The sequence below is a fragment of the Penaeus vannamei genome, chromosome 4 (genome assembly GCF_042767895.1).
Source record: "Penaeus vannamei isolate JL-2024 chromosome 4, ASM4276789v1, whole genome shotgun sequence".
NCBI classification, from domain to species: Eukaryota; Metazoa; Arthropoda; class Malacostraca; order Decapoda; family Penaeidae; genus Penaeus; species Penaeus vannamei.
This window is the reverse complement of record NC_091552.1, coordinates 30,318,297-30,325,796: the sequence shown is the minus strand read 5'-3', so window position 1 is coordinate 30,325,796 and position 7,500 is coordinate 30,318,297.

The window sequence follows — 7,500 nt, the reverse complement described above, 5'->3', positions numbered from 1 at the left end:
AGTGCCCCGTTGTCCCGAGCGCCATAATTCACCTGTCACGAGGCGGGCGAGCCAGGCCACGATGGGGGAAAACCGCAAAGTAAACACTGAGGGGGAAGACTCGCGGGATAGCTGTCCCACCCCTCCCCCGGCTGAAGAGTGCGCTTCAGCCTGTAATTCAGTGGACAGGACCGCTGAACCCATCGCCATGCAAGAGGCACAAAATGATGGTGATGCCCAGGTGGGTGACGCCGCTGCTGACCAAGGAGGTGACGGCTTCACGTTAGTGGGCCAGAAAAAGAGAAAGAAAAGAGAGCCCAATAACGCCAGCAAGACGCCACTCGCACCGAGGAAAGACTACGTCCGTCTCGCCTTCCCTGAAGGCACCACGAAAAAAGAAAAGATGAAATGGCTACAGGACCTTGGCAACCCCTCTTCGAACCTGAGGGGTAAACCCATTGACCTTGTGAGAGGGGACACGCTCTCCTCGCCATATATCTATGTCGCCCGCTCCCAGCAGAGCTATATAGAAAACCTTACCGGGGGACTTATTGGAGGTATTACCTTCAAATCATGCGATGAAAAGAAGAAATCGGAAAAAAATATGACGAATACCTCGTCACACATTATAACAAGGACCTTGACCTTGATAATGCATATGCACTCGATGGAGTCCACAAGGCCATTCGAGTGTACAAGGATGGCCAACCATTAAACCGAATCCGCATCGTATGGAAAGGAGAGCAACCCCCTCCAAGTACATACAATTTCTTCGGAAAATACATGCCCACCAGCCACGTGCGGCCGTGGAGGGCATCCCCCGTCATATGCTACAACTGCATGGGAAGCGGCCATGTAGCTAAGTATTGCAAGGATAAGGCACGCTGCGCAGCATGTGGCGAGCAACACAGTGCCAAGGAGTGTCCTCGCAGTGCTGCAGGGCGAGAGCCTGCTGCAGATGCACCGAGCTTCGTCCCATCCTGCTTCAGGTGTGGGAAGGCAGGTGTCACTGCCTGGCACTGGGGGTGCACAGCCCTCCCTGCTCTGGCACCTCCCCCCCCTCCTCCTGTGGCCGCAGCACCGACCGCGAGTGCCCAGCACGGCCCACCCTGCCCTGGCCCCTCCCCCCCACCCACTGTGGCCCCGGCACCGACCGCGAGTGACCAGCGCGGCCCTCCTAACCCAACCCGCGGCCAGCGTGCCGGGGGAGTGCCCAGCCGTGCCGTGTGTGACGTCACCAGCCGCAGAGACTTCCCGGGGCTGTCGGCGAGTGGGGAAGCAGAGGCAGCCGAACTACGCGACACGGTTGCGTTGTTGAAGGAGCAGGTTGACAAGATGATGCTAATCATCACAGAGCTCAAGACCGCGACCCCCCTCCCCCCCCAGGCACCCGCCGAGGCGGCCGTCCCTCACCCTCGGGCAGGGATGACCGCAGGCCTGGCCGGGGAATCCCCCGCACAACCATGTGGAAGAAGTGACGTCACGCCAGCTGACCATAGTGACATAAATGTGCAGGAGCTTTTAAAGGAAATCAAAGCTCTGAGACAAGAAAACAATAACTTGAGACAGGACAAGGAAAAAATGAACAGGGACTGTCATTGCCGAAATACTAGTGCTGCTATTAGTGTTAAAGAAACGAGCGAGCAGATACGATGTCATGACATCAGTGCTGATAACCAGAGTGGGCGTGTCAGCGCTGACAGCAGCGACGAACACTACCACGATCCCTGCGGCACCGAGTCAGACGAGGAGTCCAGTGACGTCACCAGCCCCCCAGGTACACCCGGCACAACAACCGAGGGGACTGTGCTAAGAAGTGGGACAAAGCTAAGACCTAATATTTGACATGGTTAAAAGTACTTTTAAGCTTAGGACAATCATCTGTAATAGAATGTACATTATTCATGAAGTTATATGTTACTTATGTGAACCTAAATTCCGTAATATCAATGGATATAAGCGCATGAAGTACAGATTACATAATAATACACTACTCACATATGGATAGACACACAATTAAATTCATATCATGGAATATGCGTAGTATTAAACCTAGGCTGAGTGACCTAGAGTTTTATATTCGTAAATATAATATTGATGTGATTTGCGTGCAAGAACCTTTTGCTGCTGCTGCTAAAATGAAAATTGCACCTTCAATTAAGGGATATCATTCTTATGTGAATACAGCCATGACTGGATTGTTGACATATGTGAAGGTAACATTGCCACATAAATTAGTTAAAAAATCCGAGAACACTGATGTTCAATTTCATCATTTAAAAATTCAGACTGCCTCTGGGTATTTTTCACTATATAATATATATGCCAGATCGTCAAAATTTCTGGCTGTTTCTTTACCCAATTTTCACAACCAAGGCACGTTATGCATGGGCGACCTTAATGCAAGGCACCCACACTTTGGAGACAGCCAGCGTAATAGTAATGGGGAAGAATTCAAACATTTCATTAATAGTAGATCACTAACAGTATATGACACAGAAATAGAAACTCATTTGGGAGGTGGCAGGTTAGATTACGTATTTGGCAAAAATCTAGTTCATGGTGTCTGTACTTCACTGGTACGAGAATTAGTTAGTGACCACTTTGCAATCCGAACTGACTATACTGTTGACAGCAACTCAGCCCCTAAAACACCTAGGCTTAAAATAATCATCCCACCGGGCCTGGAGCATCACTTCAAGGCACGTGTCTTTGATTGGTACAACACATATGAGGTAACAACAGTTGAAAATTTCTCTCAGGATTTAATCAAAGTTGTCACTGACTACTATAACACATGGGTCTGTTCACGAAAACTCTCGAAGAAAAAGAGCCCCCAAGCCCCCCATGCTCCGAGGTGGATCAATGACCCAATTCTAGCCAAGGAACATCAACGAGTTCAGGAGCTTGCCAATTGCTATAAAGATAACAAGACGTCAGACAATCTTATTCAGTTTCTTAAAGCCAATAAAGAATTCAGAGAACTAAAAACTGAGATTCGTAGTAAACACTGGGAACAATTTTTGCAAAGCATCAATAGTCAAACTTCCATGGCTGATGTATGGAAAAAGATTAATAGGATGACAGGTAAAGCTCCCACAACACCGCAGTTTCACAGCCCACAAGAACAGGCTAATATGCTACTGGAGCAGTGGGCTGAAAACTCTCAGCTGAGCTCACTTCCACAAGGGATAAAAGACCATCTCGACAAGTCAAAAATAGATAGGAAATTCAATATAGCAGTAGCCTGTGCTGCTATTGACCCATCCGACTTTGCCGAAATAACCGAGTGGGAACTGAGAAATGCCCTTGTGAAAGGCAAGGCAACAGCCCCTGGCGAGGAAGGCATTACTTACAGTGTTCTTCGCCTCATTGCGCAGGTGCCAGGCAACCCACTCTTACACCTGTATAGACTCAGCCTATCACAAGGAATCCTCCCAAGCTCCTGGACTAAAAGTTTAATCATCCCTATACCCAAATCCAACACTGACAAATACAGACCAATTTCCTTGACCTCCTGTCTGTGCAAAGTACTTGAGAGAATAATTCTGAACAGACTCATGTACCGTATACATGCTAAGTTATCCCCCAGACTGTATGGATTTCTCCCAGGACGTAGCAGTCAGCATTGTTTTGCAGAATACTTAACAAACTCAATACCAGGCATGCAAACCGTATTTCTTGATCTTCAATCTGCCTTTGATATTGCGAACAGAGAAATGATCCTTGAGCAACTAGCTAGCTTTGGTATTCAGAGAAAACTGTTAACATGGATTCAAATGTATCTATCCAATCGATCGGCTCAGGTTTTCTTCAGGGGTGTTAAGAGTACTCATGCAAAAGTGTTTGAACTCGGCACACCTCAGGGAGGCGTACTTAGTCCCATGCTATTTAACATCCTAATGCATAGATTACTAGGCGATATACCACTTGAGGGCAGTGACTCCATTATTTGCTATGCCGATGATATTTGCATTAAATCCTCATCCGAGGAGAGAATGCAACAGATCCTTGATGTGCTTTCAGCAAGGGCTACAGAGTGTGGCTTGATAATATCGACTGAAAAAACCAAGGCACTTAACCCTAAAACAATCCCTCTGCCAAGGTTTCACATCAATGACGTTGAGCTAGATCTCTGTCACCAATACAAATATCTCGGGGTGGCTGTTAATGATGCAGAGTTCATACAAAACCTGAAGAAAAGGCTGTGGGAACGTCTGAAGCCACTTAGGACACTTGTCGGCAAAGACCATGGTATTAATGTCAATATTGCTAGACTCTTTTACCTGTCACACATACGGTCGGTCATAGATTATCATGCATTGCACCTAGTATTATACAAGGAATCAGAGTTGGCTAGTTTAGAAATTGTACAAAATGAGGCCATGAGGCTTATTCTCGGCGCCCCTAAGACAACGAGGATTGTGAATATGAGATCAGAACTTAATTTGCCGTCTGTCTATGAAAGAATATTATACATAAACACCACATTTAGCGTCAAAGCAATAAGAGAACCCCTCTATTGTACAGAGTTCCAAAGACAACTAAAACATAGAATAGTGGAGCTAACTTTGAATGGCAACATCGATTCAAATTCAAATCCATGGCAACAAGTAACATGTAAGCACTTGTCTCAGCTGAACATATCCATAACTAAGACCCTACATGGACGTTCTGCTCCACCGTGGAAAATGTCGGACCTAAGTGTATTTTATACGACTGCCCCAAAAAAAGACAGTGTCCCCCCTGCTGTACTTAAGCAGTATGCTTTAGCAATTATCAATGAGCACCTTGAAACTATGCCCAATGCGTATGAATGCTACACTGATGGATCCTTGCAGTCTGGGAGTAGAGCAGGTTGCGCTTTTGTCGTATATAAAAACAATATTTTGCAGCACCAGGATTGTAGGCGGGTTCATGACTGGGCTAGCACTACGCAAACTGAGTTGGCAGGAATGCTCATAGCCACCGAATTTCTATTAAGTCAAGGCTCAGGAGTCATTTTCTGCGACTCACAGAGTGCTCTCCAGGCATTGAACACACTAGACAAAGGTGCAGGAAATATTGCAAATGACATAAGGATAAATGTGTATCGTGCAAAAGAACGAGGCCATGATATACGTTTTGTGTGGATACCATCGCATGTTGGAATCCCCAGGCATGATCATGCTGACCGCCTAGCAAAATCAGCATGTGAGAAGCGAAGTGTTGATATAGATCTTGGAGTACCTCTTGCTAGGATTTCACACATAATTAAAACTTCCTTCAAAGAGGACTTGTCTGACTTGATTAATTCTCAACGGCCTGAAAGCTGTAGCATAAAGCACTATGACAGGTTTATGCAAGATGTTTTCATCTATGGTTTATACAAAATAAGAACAAGACAGTGTGATATTGTGACCGCAAGAATCAGGCTGGGATATAGATTGTACTGGCAGGTCAGTACAGCCTGTAATGTTGAAGAAACGAAGTGTAAATTATGCAATGAAGAATATAAGCGAACGCTTGTACATTATATCTCAGAGTGCCATGTAATACAGCCTTTCAGACCACCTAGCATGAGGTATGGAGAACTATGTAACTACTTCATATCATCTGATGTCTTGGAAGATATAATTATGTTATATCCTAAATTTGGAATGTAGTATCACATGACCACATATCAAATGTTACATTGCCTTTCCACGCCCAAGCCGTATGCCGGCTTGACAGATGAGTAGATAAATTACTGATCGTTCTTTTCCTTTAAATGATATATTTTAGACCGTAATAATTTTATGATATAGATTTATTCTGTAATACTATTATATAATGCTTTGACCATGTATCAAATGTACTACAGCTTGCCCACGCCTGTGCAGTTAGCCAGGGTGGTAAATAAAGGACTAAACTAAACTAAAAAATTATTCTGAATCCAAAGACACACGTACACACACACACACATACACACACATACACACACACATACACACACACACACACAAATACACACACACACATAAATACACACACGAACATGCAAGCAAAAAAATTAACAAAACCACAATGCATACTCATGCAAAAAAGAAATAAAAGATAAAACAGCTTACGACCTGCACTTGATGGCCGGGTGGGTTGCGTTTCCAACTTCAAATGTGCGGTCATACAGATCCCTTTGAATGACATGAAAAGTTCTAAACTAAATCAGTCAAAATGTTTTTAATCCTTTCAGTGATAAAAAACTCCGTTCGACGTCCGAAGTGCAATTTCTTTATAAAACCTAAAATATTCATTAGATGTAGAATGATTGTGGACGCACTGAGCCTTCATAAGAAAAGACACTATTATGTTCTTGAAAATACAAGAGAGAACTCGCATAAGCACAGACTGTAAAAGCTTCATATCAGGTAGACACTTTGAAGGGAAAATCATAATGTCAATAAAATCTGAACGTAATAGGCGGTGTCATCTTACTCGACTCTTCTCCGCCGGCAACCAAAGATGTCTAACAGGCGCTTGGGATAATGGCTACGGATTTCGTATAACACACACACACACACACACACATACACACACACACACACACACACACACACACACACACACACACACACATGCACGCACACACACACACACACACACACACACATAAGAATGATGTTGATAACAATAAAAATGATAATGATAATAGTAAATCAAGCTAATGGAAATGTTAATGAAGATAATAATAATGGTAATAGTAGTGATAATAATAGTAATAACAAACGTATTTATAGTTATATTGAAAATAATGGTAATGATAAAAATGACAATGATAATGATTATCATTATCAATATTAATATATTTAGTAATAGTAGTATGATTATTATTATCATTACTATTATTATTGTTGTTGTTGTTGTTATCTTTACTATTATTATTGTTGTTGTTGTTGTTGTTGTTGTTATTATTATCATTATCATCACCATTAGTATTCTTATCATTAATATTATTATTGATATCAATATTATAAGTAAAATTTTATTACTATTATGGTTATTATTACTTTAATACTGAAGAGAATAGTAATGACAAATAATAATAACAATAATAATAGCAATAACAATAGTAGTAACAAAACAATTATAATTATTTGATAATGATAATGGTTATCAGTATAATTAAACTATGATTATTATCAATATTATCATCATTATCATTACAATCATTATTATGTTAATGATAACATTGGTAAGAAGAATTATTATTATCATTATAATTATGATTAGTATTTTTATCATTACTATTATTAATATTGTTATCATTATCATTTTTCTTATTATTAATAGAACTGATAACAGAAATAATAATAATAATGATAATAGTAAAATTACTATTATCATTAACAATAATGGTAATGATGAAAATTATAATAATGATAATAATGATAACAATGATAGAAATAACAATGATAATTATAATAATTAATAATAGCTATGATAATAGCAAAAGTAATAATGATAATGGGAATAAAATTAATGATAATAATGACAATAATCATC